The following is a 20,726-nucleotide window of genomic DNA, read 5'->3' as shown; positions in this document are numbered from 1 at the left end:
TACAAACTGTAAAGTGGCGCTTCTCAGGAGTCCAGGGTACAAAAACTGGTTCCAGGCTCCCAAATGTAAACAGTTCTGCGAACCCCTTTCCATTATTATGCATTATAGAACCTGTAGCAGGTAACATTGAATCACAGAGCCTTTCAGGGTGGAAGGGACCTCAGGAAGTTCCTAATCCAGCATTCAGCTCAAAGCAGTGTCAACACTGAATTCAAACCAGGTTGCTCAGGGCTTTATCTGATTGAGTTTGAAGACCTCCAAGGATGGAGACTTGGCACCATCTCTGAGAAACCTGTTAATTCTGCTTTGCTGTCTTTATAGTTAACTTCTATTTTTAAATTATATTCTGTGAGATCCTCCCCATAGCAATTTATACCTGTTGTTCTCATGCCACACACCTTTTTGATAACCTCCCCACTGGTGCCAGTAGATCTTCTTGAAACTGTCTTTTCTGACAGCTGAATCACCCAACTTTCCTTGCATGGCAGGGGCACAAGTCCTTGAGAACACCTTGGTAACAGCCATACCTGATGATGTAGATTATTTAAGGTTACTTTCTTTTTGGGATTCCAGGATAGCAACTGAGAGGCTTCCAGAGCTTGTAGAGACTACAAACTTCAGTTACACAATTAATGGCTGCAGAATCAAGGCAGGGAGTCATCCTCTGCCCCACTGAAGTTTGTTAGTTCCTTTTTTATTTTTAAATGGAGAAAAAGCAAATGTATTTTGCAGATCTGTGGCTGCCAAGAAATTCCAAGGGTTAAACAAAAGGCTATTGCAGGAAATTCTTTTGTAGACACACCCTTGAGGCTTCTGTGCAGAGAAACTGATGGCACAGAATTGTGGTCTCGCGAAAACCCCCATGCTTGGCAGGCCTGGTATTCTCGGTAGCTGTGGGCAGCAATGAAACCCCCTTTCCTGGTTCTCTTGGAAGGCAGCTCCTGTGCTGGGTAATGGAGTGTGCCTTATGGCGGGAGAGGTGTCCCTTCCATTTAGACAGATGGGCCTAATTTGGCTGCCTTCGCTTCCGAAGCTGCAGAAGCCAGGCTGGAGAAAGCCATGTGAGCTTAATTAACTCACATCAAAGGTGCGGATCTTCACGCTGGTTTTTAAATAGAAGTGAGCTAACCCGAGACAGACCATCGAGTGATTCATTCTGCTCCAGAGAAGCTACAGTCAGAGAAAGTGGCTGTGTGAAAAACAGCTTGGAAATTCCTCTTCAGTGTCTCTGATACTGCGTTTGCTTACTCTAGTGGTTCAGTGATGGCTTCTTGAACTGTCAGGTCAGACAGAAGACAATGCAATTGAAAATTAAATTAGTGCTCCATTTTTGCTACATCTGTCACTCTTATAATACAGTTTCTAGACATAAGATAGCCATTCTGCTGGTAACATATGAGACTATAGATATTGGCTCACTTGCCCAACACCAGCATCCAGACAGTGCTGACTGCAGCTGAAACTTGCTCTCATCAATAAATAGGCAGGCTTGACGTAGGTACACAGGGAGGGGGAAATGGCCATGCAGACCAGAATGTGATTTCAGTGTGATGGAGTAGTATGCCTGTTGATGATCTGCTGTACAAACAGGAGTTGGTTTAAACAGCAGAGCTGCTGAAGTTACTGCAGAAGTGGTAATGTGAAAGACAGAACAGAAGAGTGAGTCATTTGTTGTGGTGTTTTTCCTCTCTTGACACCCTGAGGAAAGGTAGTGTATTGGCAGATGTTTGGGGATAGTGAATGGGGAGTAATGCTGGGGGAAATTCCAGCTTCATAGCACATCCAAGATGTGCTAAGATAGCAAAAAGAAAAATGCACCAGATAGCAAATATATGCAGCTCCAAAATTTTTATACACCATTATTGTTGGGCTGTTAGTCTAGGCTGACCTTGCTCTGCCATACATTGCTCTTCTAGCAGGGATGAGGAAGGCAGTGCTGTCTGTACACCCTCTCTTCCCAGCAGTGGGGTTGTGCCAGAGCTGGAGGTGTCCTCCCCTCCCCAGTGGTCTTCTCCCTCTCTTTAGTGAAGTGAACAGAGCAGAACTGAAATGCATGGAGTGTGAGTGCAGATTTTCAGGGGTTTGCTGGAGTGACGGTTACTGAATCCATATGGAAAGGCAGCATGAGTGCATAATACTTAGCAGAAAGTAAAAGGCTAGATTGCTGATTTTACTGAATGCTCTGAACAAAGAGAAAAAAGCAGGTCACCCCATGGGTTGAAGTGTCCTCTAAACCGTGCACAGAGAGGCCCTGTCAGGAGGAGCAGTGTAGCAACAAAGACGTGCCTGAGCTGGCAGAGCTTTGGCAGGAGCATGTATTTAGAACTGGCTCACCCAGATTGCCCTTTGTAGCACGTCCATTGGAAGGACTGAAATATGAACTGTTTATTGCTGCTTCTGTACCCTTTGAAATAATTTTAAGCTGTTTGGGTGCAAGTGTTGATATCTTGATTGTATATTGTACTTTCTAATCAGCTCTCCAACGTTTCCTATCAGACCATGGCCATTTCAGTCTAGATATCCTGCTCTGAAATTGAAATTGGTAAAATTGTTTGGGAAAGCAGCATATCTTGTAACAAAACAGTGGGTGCAGATGGAGCTGAACACAGAGTATTTTCCAAATGGTAATGCTGTCAAGTTGTCCCTAAACACGATAACTGCTTTTTGTGTTTGGAGTTTTGCCTATGTTTTTGTAATGGAGAATGTGCTTGGGTTTGGACACTAATGTTTGTGAACAGCATGGGAGTTGCCCACATTTCCTAGCATTTGGCCTATTCCTGTATACCATGTGGGCTTTTGGCTGAGGAAAAACTGCAGGTGGAGTAGATAGAGTGGATTTTCAGGCCCATAATGAATGTATCACTGGTAATATTGAGGTGGACATCTGCTAAAATGCAGTTATGGCCAGAGAAGTGACTCTGTGAGGATGGTATTTTGTAACTGTTCATATGACATTCTTGTCTTTAATTGGAGAGGCATGAATTAGACGGATGAACCACTCGGATGTATAAGGAATTGGCTGGATGGTCACACTCAAAGGGTTGTGGTCAATGGCTCCATATCCAAATGGAGATGAGTGACAAGTGCTGTTCTCAGGGATCAGTATTTGGATTGGTGATGTTTAACATCTTTGCTGGTGACAGGGAGAGTGGGATCAAGTGCACCGCCAGCAAGTTTGCTTACAGCTCCAAGCTGAGTGGAGTGGTCAACATGGTGGAGATAAGGGACGCCATCCAGAGGCACCTGGACAGGCTTGAGAGATGGGCCTGAGAAGCCTCATGAAATTCATCAAGGCCAGGTGCAAGGTCCAGCACATGGGTTGGGGCAATCCTGAGCACAGGTACAGGCTGGGAGGAGAAGGGATGAAGAGCAGCCCTGCGGATAAGGATCTGGGGGTGTTGGTGGATGAAGAACTTGACATGACTGGCAGTGTGCTCACAGCCCAGAAGGCCAACCACATCCTGGGCTGCATCAAAAGGAGTGTGGCCAGCAGGTCGAGGGAGGTGATTCTTCCCTTCTGCTCTGCTCTGCATCCAGAGCAGGAAAGAACTGGGTTTGTTCAGCCTGGAGAAGAAAAGGTTCCAGGGAGACCTCACTGCAGCCTTCCAGTACCTAAAGGAGGCTACACGAGAGCTGGAGAGGCAGTTTTTACAAGGGCACGTGGTGATAGTGGTAATGGCTTCAAACTGACAGAGGGTAGGTTTAGAAGAAGAAATTCTTTACTGTGAGGGTGGTGAGGCACTGGAACAGAAAAGCTGTGGGTGCCCTATCCCTGGAATTGTTCAAAGCCAGGTGGGATGGGGCTTTGAGCAACCCCATTGCAGTGAGGTTGGGACTAGATGATCTTCAAGATCCATTTCAACCCAAACAATTTTAGGACCTGCTTCTTTTGTGTCTCTGGGGTCATATCTGCCTGACTCGCTGACAAAAACAGGTTTGCCTTGCCTGTCAGCGGGGCAACTGACTTAGCCGTGAAAGAGCAAACTGCATTCTGTTGTCTCATCCATCACTGACAGTGGCCAGCTAACTGCTGCTGCCATGGTCTGTATTGTAGCTGATGATCTTGAAGTCAAAGAACAGCTTGAGATTTTCTGATGGACTCTGACAGCTGCAGTTGGGGCACTCAGAAGTTGCATCCATCTTTTGTCTTGCAAATTATATAAAGGTAATGTCACTGAAAAGCTAAATGGTAGAGTAGTATACCTTTTCCCCACATTCTTGCAATTAATTTCAATGTTTAAAAGGGGTAGTGTTCAGAATCTCTGTACTTTCTGGTAAAGCACAATGCATGCATTTGGGCAAACTAATTTGCCTAATCCCATGTGTTTTTACCATACCTGCATGTGTACACAGGCAAAGCCAGAAAATAGAAATGGTCATAAAACCATCATAAGTTTCTTGTCCTGTTTCCAACATTCATGTAGTCTTCCTAAGTCTTGTCTGTGCATGGTTTTAAAAGATGCTCAACAAACAGTTGTTTGATTACAGATGGAGTTGACCATCTAGATAATGTCATCACATATAAATGGTATGTCCAGCAAGAAAAAGGGGAGGAAAAGAAGCAAAAGTAGAGTTATTACTAATTTGAGTGATAGCGTAATAAGAGATGCATATATATGTGTAGTACCAGACAAATTGTCTAGTTGGCAGTATCATCAGGCTACTTGAGAAACTAGCCATCCTTTGCTGAAGCACGCTAAAATACCCAGAACAGTTGCACTCAGTGATTGAAGTATATTTAAAAAATCTTTGAGGGAGTTAGTTAGCCACCAAAGTTGGAGTTGGGATGCTGAACGTGTTTGTGGAGTGTGCCCGTGTCTGCTCCACACCTGACGCTAGCCATGTCTGCCGTTCTTCGCATCTTACATTAAAATTTCAGGATCCTAGAACAGACTAATTATTCCTGCTATGAAATGAACACCTCTGCTTTGCAAATTCAGTACTGGATGCTGTTACCGATGTCCTGAGAGGACACCTCTGTATCTCACTGGAACGGGATCCCACTGTTTCGTTTTGTCTCGCTGGCTGCAAGAGGCCTTCCAAAGTATAAACAACATCTGAGTTTGATTAAAAAGGTATCTACAGCACGAAAGAGCTGGAAAACACCCAGATAAGATTTCCTAATTTTTTGAGAGTCTCCAGGCCTTATGGGGCAGACACGCAGAAGAAAAAGTAGCAGTAGAAGGTGTGGACTTTCAAGCATTATTGTGGGGTTTTTTTCTCAGTATAGATTGAAGTAGAGGGGGTTTAGCTTGAATATGAGGTACATAAAGTAGATTCACATAGAAAATATTTGATGGAGATTTACTGTGTGTGCAGTCTCAGTCTCTCAGTATTTTAGGCTTATCTTCATAAGTTAAATTCGGAGTGACATTTGCATCATTAATGGAGCTTTTCAAAGGTAGACACAATGGAACTTCTGGAACAGACAGGCTATTTTTAGTGTCTCATATCACACACCAAGGCAGCAAAGGCATTTAAATATAGAGCTAGCATTAAACATGAAAATAAAGGAAGGCTTGTTCCATATGCAGCAAAGTGAATACCATTCTTAAACAGTTCGCTTAGCACTAGCAGACTAAGTAAAAATCTCTCCACTTTCTGTGAGCTAATGATCCCCTGCAGTCTCACCACTGTTTTTGTTGGAAGGCCATTTATGAACAATCCCTTAGGCAAAATCTGTTCATTTATAGGCCGGAGACTCAGTGGACTCTGCAGCTGTGATCGTTTAGGTGACCTTATCTTCCTTTCATACTCTTGGAGGATCCTTGCTTTTTGGAGTAGGATCTTCTGTTTAACACTTCTGCTCTTCTGAAGTATTTTTGGTAATGTCAGTGTTACAGGAAAAATAGGTTGGCAAAGGTAATTGGGGGGGTGGGGGTGAGGTTCTGAGCTGGTAATACTGTTACGAACAAAATAGTATTTATGTTATAAATAGAAAAGATAATCACTTCTAGCAGTCTGGTAATTGTGGAGGGGAGAAATTCTCTTTAGCTTTATAAGTGTTTTTCTAGGTATTCTTAATCTTCTAACATAATTTGTAGTAGTTTTCTTGCCCCTTTACATACAGCAGGAGTTTTACTTTGAACCTTAGATCAGTTGAATATATTCTTACTGTGCTCTTTTTTATCACAGAAACAGCACAGATCTGCTGGAACTGACAGACTAGATTTGTATTAACTCTGTGATTTAATCTCAATGGAGCCTGAGGACTAGAGGGAAGGGGTAACTGACTGACTAACTTTAGCTCCCTTTGTGTATTTTTTTTTTTCTTTCTCCCCTTAGAATTTAAAAGTGACAGCAAAACTGGAAGTGTACAGTGTCATGCTGGTAAATTTCATTGCAAAGGATGCAATTGTTTAAAAAGACAGCAAATCAATTTAATTGTCATTTAAGAAGGTGCATCTCTGAGGGGGGAAAAAAACCCAAACAATCAGAAAAACCAAAACTAGCAAACAAAATCAACTCAAACCCACCCAAACTCCGTGGTGAACAGTCTCTATGATGTGCAGCCCAACTTGCCATTCACATATTACGAGATTTCCAAAATACCCAGCTGCGTGGCATTACTCTGGGAAGGACAGCAATGTGTATTGGCTGTGTTAGAAGAGTGTCAGACTTTCGTAATGTGATAGCAGCTAAACCAACAGAGGAATGAACCTAAAAGATGTGATGTCTTCTATTAAGATTACTCCTCTTTGTCTTTGCATAGCGTCAGCTTGACTCCGCAGGCAGCCTCTCTGTGCTCTCCTTCTGTGGTTCCCCAGCAACTGCTCACCAGTCCATCTGTGTGTGTTGAAGACAGCTGGCAGCACTTCAAATGTCAGCTAATTGTAGCCCTAGCTTGTGCTTCTTCTAAGTCCCCAAGTAGGGGAACACCAGCATGTGTCCTCAAGGAATAGTAAGGATATTGCTCAAGGTAGATGTCTTGAAGTTAGTTGAAAAGCCTCACTTGTAAGAACCATAACAGCCTTTCAGGTCATTAGGGAAAACAAACAGGTCTTAATAATAAATCAAGAGCATGTTGTGATGAGAATGAGAAACACATCGTAAGTATTTGTGCACATCTGGATGTGCTTTGGAATGTCTGTTTCTCTGCAGCAGAAGGACACTCTTCCAACAAAGATGCCCAGAGGAAGGCAGGCCTCCATCTGTGAATTCAAAGGCACTGATTTCTTTTTTTTCTTTTTTGCTGGCCTGGCCCCTGCTCTTCATGATGTAGGTTCTGATGCTCCACAGCTACTCTGCTTTGATCTATCCGTGCTTTATCTTCTCTCAGTGTTGTGTAGGTTTCCTGTTTCAGCAGTGTTGCCTGAAGCACACAGAGAAATGCTCCATTTCAATCAAGATGCTCTGTGAATTTTGTGTTTGAAGGAGAACTCAAGCAGTTTGAAGAGACATGATTTCTTTGGTGCATGATCAATCTGTTTTCCACAAAATAATGAAAAGGAATGGCTATCAGCTGGAAATCAGTCTTCCTGACTCCCATATGTCATATCCCTCTTGATTTATATTTTTAGATTTTTCCCCAATGATTTAGATTGCAGCTATATCTTACATAAAGGAACAAAGTAATCTGGGATTACTACATCCAGATTTTCCCTGATTCTAAGGTTTCTTTGGTTGTTCAACCAAATAGAGTTGGGAAAGGCAATAATCCTGTAAAAACATACATATGAAAATGAATGGGTAATATTTTAAAAAGAATTCCATTTCAGCTCCTTATCAGAGGGATGAATTTCTTGCATTGCTTGTGGGCATGATGAATAAAATCAGTCATGGATTAGAAACTAATTAAAGAAGAACGACTGGAAATGATTAGCAAAATTTGGAATTCGTGAGCTCATTATGAAACACCTGCTGGTAATTTTTTTGTTTATGTCAATGTCTTTTGCCTGTTGCACTAGAAGTTCCTGATAAGACCACAGTTACAATTGTTTGGTTTACAATTCATGTGAAACTAGTAGCAGTATGGTTGTGTACCCAGGTGCATTTAAGATGATAGGAGTAACATCCGAAAGAGTCAGTGGTTATAGATGTGGAAAAGTAGACAGGCTTTTCATCATATAAGGCTTTGTTCAGAAGCCGTCCAGATAAATTAGGAAGATAAAAAAGCTAGCAAAAAAAAAATCAGAATTTGGGAGTATTCTTTAAGACAAAATAGGCTGATAAACAGTATTTGAAAGAAGTCCATCTCCCCTTCCCTTCCCAGGGGCACACAGTTCAAGCTTCTGACAGCTTTCTGTCTTGGTGTGTCCACAGATCACAGAGTATTCTGAGTTGGAAGAGACCCACAAGGGTCATTAAGTCCAGCTTTTAAGTGAACAGTCCATACAGGGATTGATCCCACAACCTTGGCGTTTCTGGGAGGTTTTTTTGGCACCAGGCTCTAAGCAAATGAGCTAATCTCAGGGTCATGGTAGCCCAGCAAAGATTAAGCCATAGTTGAAGTCCATTTTGACAGAAGAGAGAGATTTTAGAGTTTTGAAGCATGTGCCAAGTGCTGAAAGTCACACAAATGAGAAGTAAGAAGGAAGCCAGTCATCAGAGTAGCTTTATTTTGTTCATGGAGTTAACAATTGAAAGCTACATAATTGGAGCCTTCAGTTGCTAGCCTGCACAGAAGCTCACAAAATAGTTTTATTTCTCCTTTGTGTCACACTTTCTACTCTCAAAACCCTTTAAAAACATTAATTAGCCTTTGCTGCCTCCTTTGAAGCTGGTAATTTTAGTACCATTATCCCTATTAGGCCTCGCCTCCCTGAGATTCAGCCACTGATGAAGATTTACTTATGTAATTCCCTAATTCCTCCTCTGTAGCTAAATTTGCAACAGAGTAGCCTGAAATTTAGAGTAAGTTCAGAACAACTTAATAATACACAGCGGTGTACGCCAGTGTAGCTGTAAACAAATCCTGGCCACAAGAGCCGGTGAAGCAGTGCAGGGCCAGTGGGCGACAGACACTATGGGTGATCTGCAGCTCAAGCCTCAAATCCAGGCTGTTAGACCACACTTCAGAAAAAAACCAAAATTCAGATGTACTTCAAAATCATGCCACACTCTTAAAGTGTTCCTGATCTAGCACCTTTCCTTTGCAGCATGAACATGGAGGTCTGGTGAAGAGTATGGCTCTCTTGGTCAGTAGCTGACTGCCAGCCATCTCTCCTTCCTACCATCCTGCCTCTACTTGAAATAATTATATCTGATGTATGGCAGGGATAATTGAAGTGCAGAAACACTGTGGAAGAGACTCTGATTTCTTCAACGTGTTAATTTCACTGGCATAATGTCAATTGGTGATGACTGAAAAAAATGCTCTTGCTAAACCCTAAATTAGATATTTTATTCTGAACACCTGTGGGAAAGCATGAGAAATGAAGGGCATGGTGTGCAAAGTAGTAGGAGGTAGTGGTTTGATCCACTGTTGTAGGAAACCAAAGTTTGGCTCTTCCCTCTGCCTGAGGAAACTTGGAACTCTTATCTCCTATCTTGAAGCACAGTGCTCTGCAATTTAATATTCTGTCTTAACCTTGTCTTTTGATCAACCCTGTTCACATATGTAAGCAGTTCCTGGTGTAGCAGTGGGAGTAGCAACATCTCAGCTTCCAGGTGGGCATCTTCACAAAGTTAGTGAATCTTTTCTTTTTCACTTGCAGGTTAAAAAGTCCAAATATTTTAAACACTGTTCAACAGGAATGGAGTAGGAATGTGAATCTTAGTCCAATGTTTTTTGGCATGTTTTTTTTTTTTTTAAATATTATACATGTATATATAAAATAAATCATAATATTTATATATTTATATATTTTTAATTATTTTATATATTTTTGTTACTTCATATCAGAATGATACTCTAAAGGAACTAAGTTGCTGACCCTCTAGCAAAATTCAAATTTATTTTTCTTGATTGCTGTTTTTTACTCCATAACTAGTTTGGATAATATTTTGTTTGTAGGATAGACAATAGCAGAAAAATTAACTCTCTTGATCTCTTTGTTATGAGTAGCCTCTCAAGTTAACAGCAAGACTAGAACTTAACTTAATGCTAGGCCAGATGAGCATTCTGGGGGACTCAGTAACTTTGTTTTTCCTCCTTTGAACTGAGTTATATTTAGCCTTAGTGTATTAGTTTTGTTGTGGCTGTTGAATTGCAGGTGGTACCCGTAAACTCACACCTTTGCTCTTGAAATACATACAGATGTTTTGTAGCAGTCATCTTAATTTTCTAAGAAATTTTAATGTTCTTCAAATTTTCTTTAGACAGTGGAAATGGAATAACACCAAGAATTGCATCAACTCTACACTTGTATTTGGTAACATGGAAATATGAAGTATCTCATAAAGCTTTCCGTGACTGAATGACAGGGCGTATTTAGACATGGAACACATGTTGTTAAAAACATGTAGATAAACAAATTAAATACATTCTTTTCAGTGTTTTGCATTGTGGCTAAGGTAAACAGTTTTTACAGAAGCTGGGTAACCATCAAGTTTTCTAACTGAGATTTTGGTCTGAAGGTTGTAAAGGACATTAGGAGGAAGGAAAGGTGAATGTAAATTTTGGCAGTTGGACTTGCCTTTTTCAGAGCTTCCTGCTCCATTTTTCCACTCTTGGAGGTTTTATCTGGATTTTGGGGTTTTTTGAGGCACAGGAGGTGGTATGTGCTCAAGGAAGGAGCCTCAACATTGGGGCAAAAAGTGTGGGGTAAGGAGTCCAAGAGTGTCAGGAGCGGGTGCCCCAGGAGCTGGGACCTCTCACTGCATTTGTCAGGTGGAAAAAGAGGAAAGAATGAAGTTTGGTCATTGCTTGCTTATGAGGATGAGGAACAAAATGTTAGAAGGTTGGGTGAACAGGTCACTAGAAAACTAAGCTGGAGTAAAGAAAAACAGGTGATGCACTCTGGTGGCTGCAAAGGGCGAAAAGTGCCACAAGGCAGCAAGATATCTGTGCTTATGTGAGGCCTGAACTGTCCCCATGGACCAGAAAAATGTAATAGTGCAACATAATTAATGATAATAAGTCATAACTAAAAAAACCACAGTAACATTTCACAACTGGTCATTTTAAGGCACAAAAAAATGTTATAATCTGTTAAGAGTTAGTGCTAGAATGGTTGCCATTGCTTGCCAAAAATGTCTTCACTCACCAGTGCACTCTCCTTCTGTGCATCTGTCGTGGTCACTGGCCAAAATGCAGGCTTGATTTGATGAGGCACAAGGTCAAAGGACAAGATTTTGAATAGCGGTTTTTACCTTTTCATTATAGGTACCGCAGGAGAAGTGGTGAGCCACAGTCAAGGCTCTGATTGCCACTACAATAGGTTGCTCTGGAACTTTGCAAGCTCCAAGATGAAACTAATGAGGAAAGAGAAATGAAAGAACAAAGTCATGGAAAGGTTGAACAGTTTTTTCTTAGAGTGCTTTGTACACCTGAAAACACCTAGGGGCAAAAGAATAAAATTGAAGTTAGCCCTTAGTCCAGCTTCACAAAATGACAGAAGGAATTAAAACTGTTAACTTTTAAGAAAAACTGCAGAATTTCTGGAAAAAATCTAAGAATACAGAAGGTATCTACTGTATCATAGCTTCATTTGGAGCAGTGGAAGGGCACGAGTATCCCTAGGGTTTGCATCCTTAATGCATTTCTTCTGCTCTTAAAAATTACAAAAGTAGGGATACCTTCCTGACCATAGTTCAGTGAGCAAATGGAGACGAAAGCAGCAAGATGTTTTATCTGAGTGATACGGAACATCTGAGGTCTGCAATGAAGTTGAAGGAAATGGGCATTTTGCCAAAAGTCACTTTCATGGGGAAGCATAGCAAAGTATGGTAGGAAACGCTCTGTGCTTTCCTCTATATCCATGCTACATGCAACAGGAAATATTATTGTTTTCCCTAAATAGTGCGAACACAATTGATTTTCTCTTCTGAGTGATCCATTGAGTTCTTCTGATTGAAACTATTTAGATTTCTAAAACAAGCATTATTCTATAGAGGCCTTTGTTGGCAGTAAAAGGGGTGTAGTTAGGGCGAGACATCACCATTGGGCTTATAACAGATTACCTGTTGTTTCCTTTCAGCCTTTCACATAAATGGCTTTTTTAATGCTTTTCTGTTGTATCTTGAGGTCCTTCTAGCAGTGATGAATGTTTTATAATTCATTATCGTTGACATACTGTGAGGTGATTCCTTTGAAAGGATATTTCTGGTTGCACCATAGCAGCTCTTCAAGTATGAAAGCTTTCTTTAGAGATCGTTACAGCACTTTTCAAGTCTCTACCTATAAACTTATGAACTCTCTTAAAAAGCTAGTGCTCTTGAATTTTTTTCATGATCTCTGAGACATGTTTGTTTGTAGCTTTTGTTACACCTATTTCCCTTTATCCATTTATGACCACAGTCCTTTTCACCCTCTATCAGTCTTGAAAACAGGAATTTTTTCTGCATGAGATCACAAGTTTGCCATGAGCTGAGGCCTAACAATTTCCATCTTAAAAAAAAAAAAAAAAAATTTAATCTTACACATTAGACAGTGCCATTCTGGTTCCTGCTGCCAATGCAGTTTTGATATCTTATCTCAGGAACACCTTGAAAGTTAGCTACTTCATTTACTTGCAGGGAGGGATATTTTGTAAGTGAGAAAATCCTAAAAATTTGGTGGGAGTGTTTATCTAATTCCTTTTCCATGTAAATGTATGTCCTATCATGGTAATACATTATGCAATGTAACATTTATAACAGAAATTCTGACCCCATAGCACATAGATTATTCATAGCCCAACCCCCCCCCCCCCCCCCCCAAAATGGAATGATACAAAATGACCTGTGTTTTGTCTCACCTTTTTAACTGGAGGGAAATGACATTTTTTTTTCACTTCACGCCTAATAGAAACACCAAAGGAGATTTGGAAATTGAAAAGGGTGTCTTAGATAAATTGCTCTTTAAGCTGTCTGAACAGCGGAATGAAAAGAAAATGAATACTTCTTGTGAACAAGCACGAGTACTTAATGTAATTTTAATAGCTCCTTTTATTAAGAGTGGCCTATTAGAAGTTTTTAAGGAACCTATTGATTGTCCCTGTCTCTGGCTTTGGTAGAGTTCAGTATCTATAGTAATAGTGTGCAAAAAGTCATCTTATGCATCATACTAAGAAAATTAACTTTATTTGGCACAAATCACACTGCTTCCCCTGGTCTTACCTGCTGTTGCTCATCTCAGGACTGGACAGGTGAGCAAGGCTTACAGAAGTTGAACCTGTTTCTTATCCTAGTTGATTACCTTCAGAACATGGTAAATTCTTTTGAGCAAGAATTTATAAGCCTGCAGAAAGAGGTTACACAAAAGAAAGACGTTTCTTGAAACACAAGCATATCAGTCTCTCTACCCTTTCTCTTACCAGCAGCTTCAGATCAACACAGATGCAGTTATATTGAGTGGCAAGATATTTTCTAAATGGGGAATGTTATGGATTATTATCACATGTAAGGCATTTATACTGTTATAATAGATTTTTTCCCTGGGTTTGAGCATGAGACTTTTATTTCCACCACTGTGTCAGAGCAGCCAAGTGGCAGATGAAGGGCTTTGATTACCCATGCTGGATTTGTCAGCCTTTTTCCCAGGGCAGATGGAGGACAAAATACCTGAGGAAGATGCATTGCTCTAGATTAATCACATGTCTAGCCTGCAGTGAGAGCTCAGATATTGCCTCTGTGCTGCCTTGTCACAGGAGACATAAAGTTATGGGAGGACATTCTGTCTTTTTTCTCTACTGACTCTCCTTCCATGACACCATGTTTGTTCTCTAGGCTGTTCTTATTATTAGTGGCGATCATCTTCCCCTTGCATCCCATTCCTTAGCAGCTCAGCCTGTGCCTTCCTGCCTTCCTCATTTTACTCCACCCATGCATCTTTTCAAAGCTTCACATTTTCTCTCTTCAGTACTCAAAGTCCTTACAGCACCCTTTCTCCATTCACTTTGTCTCACATGCTTCATTTTCTTTTCCTTGAGTACCTCCTACACCCTGCTTTTTTTCCATCCTTCTATAGTCCTTATTCTTTCTTGTGTTTGTCTCCCTGGTTGGGATGTTGTTAACTCTTGGAGAGCAGTGCTTTTGTGCAACCATGTATGCTACTTCTGCAGAATATCAATAGAAAGAATAGAAAAGATCAGAAATCTGTGCAAATGCAATCCCTTGAAGACTAGTGAGTTGAGGGTAGTGCACATGTAAAATGTTCCTTAAAACACAAAATAAATGAAAAGTGAAGCTGTTTATTTAGCTTCTCTGCTTACAGCTTTGGATTAGACATCACCATAAGCAGAAGCAGTCTGCATCTCAACTACACCAGATTAAGTTTGCAGCACCTGCTCTGGGATAAAATTTCCAGTTATTGCAGAAGGAGGAGTGGAAATTCTCTTTGTAGTTATGTGTGAAATGTATAAACCAGAAGTAAAACACAAAACCAACAATATCGGAATTTTTTTGTTGTGGTTGAAGGTGTGTTATCAAACCTGTTTTGTTTTAAGTACTGTTGGTTTTCATGGAATTTACCTTGGTTTTGTTTTATAATTTTGAGAAGTCACCTGGTGCATCCTTTGCCCCAAGACAGATTTAACTGTCCTTATCACGCTCGACAGATGTTGATCAGACCTGTCTTTAAACTGTTCCAGCATGTTAATTCCACTGTCTTCATAGGAAAACTATTTTAGCATTCATAATATTTGTAATACAATGGTGGTTCTTTACACAACAACATGACACTAAGGCTTGTGCTTCCCTTACTATTCACTCTAATCCCTACATATTTTTCTGCCAACCTGTTAGCTCCCCAGATGTTCCCCACCCTGAATGTCTTTGTCTGGGTAATTCTGTTTAAATGCAGTACCTTTCAGTTCTCCATATTGCACAGCATCTGATTCCCAAACGTTAGGCCAGAATAACCTGCTTTTTCAATTCTTTCCCTAGTAGTGGTGATGGGTTGACATGTTTGGTTCTTCAAAATGGAGCCTTAAATGAAAACAACCTTTGTCTCTCTAATGGGTAATGATGCTACCTTCCAGCCCTATGCTCCTTGGTAACAGAAGCAGGCAACAGTCTATTCTTTACACCTTTCTCATTTGATCTTTCACCAAAAATCAAGCATATATTTATTGATCTAATATTTATATGTGATCCAATATGTATATATTCATACAGATTTCACTAGCTTTGGCAAGAATTAGTTTTAGGGTGTCAGTTTTTAATTGATCAGTCCCATTATATCTTCACTGATGTAGGTATTTTTTTCAAATCCTTCTGAAAAGAATATGCCACTGTGGATATTTGCAGGAAAGGGTCAGTCTGTAAAGAGTGACAGTGGAGGGTCCAGAGAACACCCTGTATTTACATGTGACCTTGCAAAAAAATGGAAGATAACTTAACCTGTCTCAACAGAGGTCATGTGCAAAATGTTAAATAGTTTGTTCAATGCAAATTCTATTCCTTGGATTGATTTGGCATGTTCTTGCTATGTAGAAAATTTTGCCATCCTCTCAAGTGAAGTTACCAGTATTATGAAGTTGTTTTATTCATAATGCCTTCTTTAGTCACTATTTATTGATTTCTGTAGTAGAGCCTTCTATAAATTTAGTAATTAATTACTTGATCTTGAACCCTGAAGGCCCTATTTATTGCTTGAAAATTAAGAAGTCAACTCAGGCTGTAAGACAACTGTTATCCAACCTTCCTTTCAACAGAATTGACCTGTAAATTTAAGTGGGTTATTTTTTTCTCAGTTTTATGTAATATTAATACCTGCTATTTTGTATATGCTTTGAAATTTTCCTGAGATGTTTATAAACTAAACACAGTTGCATTCTTCCTGTGCCTGATGACTTTGAAATCAAATTACAAACGATATTGCTCAGATTTACATTTATGTAATAGCTTTGTGATACAAAATTATTTCTGTGACTTGTTTTTCCTTGTCAGACATTCTTTTGTTCTATGGAACTGCATTTTAGAATTCTGACTTTTTTATTGGTTCAAAAACAATATCCTGAACATATCTTAGGATGGGGAAAACGCTATTTTTTAATACAGCTTTATGTAATTATTTATATACATAAATACATATAAATTTATATTATGTATGGTTTTAGATATTTAATATAATTTTTAATATATTTTCTGCCAGTTTCTTAATTCACAGACTATTTTATGATCTGGTTTTCATTAATATGAAAGAATACCCTATTCACAAACTCCTGCTGAAATTACTTTCATATTTCCCCACCAACGCCGCCCTTCCTTTCCTCTGGAAAATACCATTCTCCATCAAAAGTTTAAAACCATGCAGGAAGGCAGATTTCTGCTGTGCTCATTTGATTTGTCTGTAAAAATCATTTTAGAAGTGTAAGGACATGCCATGTAACATACCTTCTGTCCTTTGTCATCACAACATCTCTTTCCGAAAACACGTTTTAAGGTAGTGGATTATGACTGCTCTGAAGAGGACAGACTTTATAGGAGTTTTGTCTTGGTACTGTGGTGTTACTGTGTAGGCAGACAGATTATTGTTACATATGATTCGCATCTGTGCATTGAATGCTAAAATATCCATTTTACAGATAGTTTAACAGAGGTATTCAGGTGTTAAGTAATTTTTTGGAAGACTTTGATGTAGCATCTATTGATGAAGATAGTTTTCTTGATTGCATATGGAACAAGCCTGTGATGAAACAGTGGAATTGACTGGATTTGACTAATGACAAATGATGTCTCTTTAGTGACACTGAGAAATAACACAGCAAGTGGGTGTTCCTGGTGTTTGCTGTACAGGATGTTCTGTTGCTTTTGGTCTCCCCATTTTCTTGACAGTTTGCTGTGGACCATTTCTGGATTTTCATTTGCCAAGACAAATTTTCTCAAAATTGCAAGAAAATAAATTAAGCTTGCAAGTGTTGAATTGTAGCAATGTTCATTCTCTGAACTTGATGAAAATTTCAGCACATTCATTCATATGTGCTTTCTGCACTCTCCAAGTGCAGAAAGAAGCACTTACCAAAGGAATATAAATTAGCATTTGAAGGAGTTGCAGCAAAAATTAAGGACATGCTGTTTAAGAGATGCTAAGTCAGAAGAAGGAAAAGAAATGTATATTCATGATGCTGTCCCTTTAATTTATCTACAAAAGGTAACAATTTTGTGCAGTCAGGAGAGATTTTTCTGGAGGAGCAGAAAGCTCTCAGTGAATGGTTCCCATTTCTCATTAATGCATGACAGAGCCTAAGTCTCCTTTGCATTTCTAGATGAGGGCCTTATCTTAAGCAGTCAGCAAGGCAGTGCTGATAATTTGAAAACATTTGTGTATACTGGGAAACTGACATATAGAAGTATTACATTATAGCTTCAGAGGGAATTTATGGAGGCCATAAATGTATTGGTTTAATTAGGGGCACAGTGCTAACTGCTGACTCCTCCCCTCCCCTCCCCTCCCCTCCCCTCCTCCTCCCCTCCCCTCCCCCTCCCCAGGTACGCTGTGATTCCAGTTACTTACACCTCCGTATGTCTTTTCTGAGGTGTGTCAGCAGCTTTGACAAAGCTGTGAAATACAGTAGGTAAGAATTCTTGTTTTCAGGCGAATATATTGAGAAACAAATGATTTAAGTAACTTCCTGAGATAATACAGAAAGCCAGTAGCAGAACTAGAAGAGGGACTGAATATTTTTATTATCTAGATGTCCTTCTTGCTGTTTTGGGAATGCCGTTCACAGAAAGTGAGAGGGGAAACACTTTCGTTTCTGTGCTGTGTTTATGGTGGGTTTAGGTTTTTCACTTGTGTTCACACCCCAACAGGACTCTTTTTTTTATCTTTTAACAGTTAATTCTCATTCTTTTCTTTGGGCACTGTAGGAGGAATGTTACGAATGTTTTTGGCAATTCAAGGCAGAACAGGCACAAGTAATAGCTGCGTTTTACTTTCTGTGATGTCATAGTCTGGGTCATTCAAGCTCCTAAATCCTGAAGAGCCTTGTACAGAGTGTTTGCAGCCAGAGCACATGAAAATAGTGGAGAGGACTCTTTTTCTTTATAGGTTTGCTGGATGAACGCTGAGTTACTCAGCGCTGCTGAGCTAGTTTATTGCAGGAAGTAGGAAAAGCCTTGCTCCCCATTGGAAGACTACAGCAGTCTGAGTAATGTCAAGTCTAACTTGGACACATCAGCACTGCACTGCTGCTGATTATGTCTCAAGCTGTTTCCTCTCAAGGAACACCATCTTCTGAAGCAATCTCCTGTGTGTTAGGGCTTTGTGCCTTGTTCTCTTCTGGCCATCACACCATACTTTTCCCAGTTTTTACTGTTCAGGTGCTGATCTGCTCCTCAGCACTACCAATGAGAGAGTTCAAAGCAGTATGACAGATGCAAACCCAGTGGCTGTCCTGGTGTGAGGTATAGTCTTAAGACTGAGTAGGTGTGGGATTAATTTTTCTCTTCCTGGGCATAGCAGTGCATTGTGTGTTTCATGGTAACTACATAAATCATGTCTCTTACATATGTAGCTGTGGAAAAAATCCCTGGGGAGCAGGTCCTACAGCGACAGGGGCAGTGTATAGTAAAACAGCTCTCAAAGGCAAATATTTCACTTGAGGCAATGCAAAGTGCACAATATGCAGAAGAAAACTCTGGAGGAAAATCTTTTCCTCTTTGAAGACTTTTACTTTCCCTTTTCATAGTGTGGAGGATATCAAAATGTATCGCTTTGTCGTATACCTGGAATTGGAGAGATGGGAGAAACAGCTGGAAAGAGGAATGGGCTCAAATTAGCCTTGCATGCCAGTCCCTAATACTGCAGTAGTCTTTCTGTAACTCATCCTATTTTACATGGAGTGCTAGCCAAAAATTTCATTATTTTTAATTCTGTTGAAAATAATGATTACAATCATATTTAGATCTACCAAGAAACTGACTTTCAAGACAGTAAAGCAAATAGTTCATTCATTTTTTATTCTGATCAGCTAATACATTTCTTTTTTGCAGTAAACTTCAAAATGTCTTTCTGTTCTCTAACACTGAGACTTGAAGTGATAGAAAGGAATGGTGTAAAAGACGAGCATTTGCCAGTGCTAGAGAAGCCAAGGACATACAAAGAAAACAGATTAATCTAGTGGCAAACAGGCAGAGGCCATGAAGAACAGTTTTTGCAGCAGATATCTTGCCTAGCCAGCAAAGGGACTGGAGCAGGCGTGATCTACTGAGATAACCTCACATTTTAGTACCTAAACAACAGCAGCAGCATTTTGAATCCTTGTAGGTGTTTCAAGGCCTTGTCAAGGAGGGGGCAGCTGCGGAAGAGTTGTGAGAATCCGTTCAACTGGAAACGTTGTGCTGTTAAAAGTTGGTGCTTCATTAGATCTGAAGGGAACTGAAGGAGTGAGGAAACAAAACTGTTAATATGAAAAGCTAATAATTGAGTTTATGTATTTAATAATGTCTGATTCAAGCTGAGAGCTGGGAGGCAAATTAGTTACTGCTTAAAAAGTTTAACGATAAAGATCATGTTAAATAAATTCTATCACCTTATTTAAGCTTAGGTTTGGCATTTTAAAAGACAAAGCGAGCCATATGTGATATGAAAACAGGCTCTGTTATAGTATATCCTTTTTCCATGGATTGTTTTCAGGAAGCTAGAATTGAGTATGTGTCAAGGACAGGGAAACACAAAAAAGGAGCATTGCTTCAAATCAGAAATTATTCACTTTTTGGCATTACAATTTCATTAAGATTTGGAGTTTGTTTTCAAAAGTGCAGAGTACCAGTAGATTTTTGACATTGAAGGAATTCTGTTAAATCCACTGTTGCAGTCGTAGGAGCCTTTGTGGAATTTCAATGCACGAGGGGTATACCTGGGTGTTGGGATTCCCATGAATTTATAAGGAATGTTGAATTATGAAGCAGGCTTCCCTATCATTGCTGCAGCACCCACTCTTTATTAGCAGTGACCAGTTTCCACCCTCTTGTCTTCTTTCCTTTTGTGATCTGAAGCACTAATAAAGAGTGGCCTCTGGGTATGCTGGGACAGCAAGTGATTTACTCTTTTTCCAAATTTAAAAAGAGATATCTGTCCTCTAAAGGCTTGGGTAGTTGTATAGAAACTGCAGTTTATGCACAGTAAAATGTGAAAGCTGCAGTTTCTACAGACACTGCAATACTGTGCAATGAAAAATGAAGATGTCCTGTGTTATTGACTAACTTGTCTTACTGCTGGTACTGTCTTGTGTGATCAGGATTTAATCCTGTAAAGCCTGCAAAAACATGCCAAGGTTTAAACACACTAGTGCTGTTGCCAGCCATGTGCTTAAATACCTTCTTGTCCTAACCCCTCAATTTCTCTGAAATATTACATTAAAAAAAAATATATATAAGAATTATCATAGATTAAGTGAAATGAAGAGCAGATGAGCCAGAGAATAAAAATTGATGCTGATGAATTTCAGTGTCTCTTTCTGCTTTGAAAGTCAGTGGACGTGCATAAACCCATAGTTTCTTTATAGAAGTGAGTAGCATGCTGAGCACGTTGCAATACACTTGATCTAATCCTTATTAGATTAGAGGGACCTGTTGGTGTATGTGAAAGTCTAGTGTAGCATATGGGATATTGTTCTATAGTTTCAGCTACATTTACTAATGTACTATTTTTATTTCACTTGTTTTTTAACAAAACCTTGCATAATTGACAACTCATT

General features: G+C 39.8%; 1 protein-coding gene across 4 annotated transcripts in view; it reads left to right on the top strand.

Moving 5' to 3' along the window:
* Positions 1–20,726, top strand: part of SASH1 (SAM and SH3 domain containing 1) — a 190,552-nt gene that overhangs the window by 92,806 nt on the left and 77,020 nt on the right. The window lies entirely within an intron of this gene.

This window comes from Corvus cornix, chromosome 3, assembly GCF_000738735.6.
Source record: "Corvus cornix cornix isolate S_Up_H32 chromosome 3, ASM73873v5, whole genome shotgun sequence".
In the NCBI taxonomy this organism is placed as follows: Eukaryota; Metazoa; Chordata; class Aves; order Passeriformes; family Corvidae; genus Corvus; species Corvus cornix.
The sequence above is the reverse complement of the archived record's forward strand: the minus strand, read 5'-3'. Positions and strand labels throughout refer to the sequence as shown.